Source organism: Sinocyclocheilus grahami, unplaced genomic scaffold (assembly GCF_001515645.1).
Source record: "Sinocyclocheilus grahami isolate Dianchi unplaced genomic scaffold, SAMN03320097.WGS_v1.1 scaffold1082.1, whole genome shotgun sequence".
Taxonomy (NCBI): Eukaryota; Metazoa; Chordata; class Actinopteri; order Cypriniformes; family Cyprinidae; genus Sinocyclocheilus; species Sinocyclocheilus grahami.
The window spans coordinates 159255-160550 of record NW_015506261.1 but is presented as its reverse complement, the minus strand read 5'-3'; the positions used below and the strand labels follow the sequence as shown (position 1 = coordinate 160550).

Here is a 1296-nt window from a genome sequence, read left to right as displayed (position 1 = left end):
TGCCTCTTGTTTTCCAGATGGCCCCTTGTCCTGTCCTTATGCAAGCCAAAACCCAAACCCGCCAGTGATAGCAAAGTGCAACTTGGCTGTTCTGCTGTCTTTGAAGAATGTATCTGGGCTAGTTATCCAAAAGGGTAATATTTTCTGATGATACTTTACCATGAGGAAAGCTAGTTTCATCTTAGCTGACATGTTTTATGTAGGTTTTGATGTGAATTTGTCTGCAGAGTCCAGCCCTCTCACTGTCAAGGAGTCAGGCACTTTGCCCGCTGAGGTTGATGGGAAGCTGACTGTGTCTAGCCCTCTGCCTGCTGAGGAGACCAGTTCGCAGCCTACCAAGGAGTCTAATGCTATCCCAACTGGGGGATCTAGCTCTCTGCCTGTTGAGGAGTCCAGCCCCCAGCCTGCCAAGGAGTCCAGTGCAATCCCAACTGGGAAACCTAGCTCTCTGCCTGCTGAGTCCAGCCCTCACCCAGTTGCAGAGGCCAGCAGCCCGCCTGCCCAGGAGCCCTCTCACTGTCAAGGAGTCAGGCACTTTGCCCGCTGAGGTTGATGGGAAGCTGACTGTGTCTAGCCCTCTGCCTGCTGAGGAGACCAGTTCGCAGCCTACCAAGGAGTCTAATGCTATCCCAACTGGGAAACCTAGCTCTCTGCCTGCTGAGTCCAGCCCTCACCCAGTTGCAGAGTCCAGCCCCCGGCCTGCCAAGGAACCTAGCCCTCATCCAGTTGCAGAGTCCAGGCCCCAGCCTACCAAGGTGTCCAGTGCAATCCCAGCTGGGGAACCTAGCTCTCTGCCTGCTGAGGAGTCCAGGCCCCAGCCTGACAAAGAGCCCAGCCCACACCCAGTTGCAGAGTCCAGCCCCCAGCCTACCAAGGAATCCAATGCTATCCCAGCTGGGGAACCTAGCTCTCTGGCTGCTGAGGAGTCCAGGCCCCAGCCTGACAAAGAGCCCAGCCCACACCCAGTTGCAGAGTCCAGCCCCCAGCCTACCAAGGAATCCAATGCTATCCCAGCTGGGGAACCTAGCTCTCGAGTCCAGCACCCAGCTTGCCAAGGAACCCAACACTCTACAAGCTGGGGAATCCAGCTCTCTGCCTGCTGAGGAGTCCAGCCCCCAGCCTGCCAAGGAGTCCAGTGCAATCCCAGTTGGGGAATCTAGCTCTCTTCCTGCTGAGGAATCCAATGTAATCCCAACTGGGGGATCTAGCTCTCTGCCTGCTGAGGAGTCCAGGCCCCAGCCTGACAAAGAGCCCAGCCCACACCCAGTTGCAGAGTCCAGCCCCCAGCCTACCAAG

At 56.9% G+C, this 1296-nt stretch overlaps 1 long non-coding RNA gene across 1 annotated transcript; it reads right to left on the bottom strand.

The window, feature by feature from the left end:
* Positions 1-389: 389 nt before the first annotated feature.
* LOC107566548 (uncharacterized) lies at positions 390-844 on the bottom strand. The gene is made up of 2 exons (XR_001606518.1): positions 784-844; positions 390-440 (listed from the first exon to the last, which is right to left on the bottom strand). It is a non-coding gene; the product is annotated as an uncharacterized lncRNA (long non-coding RNA).
* Between the last annotated feature and the right edge of the window lie 452 nt (positions 845-1296).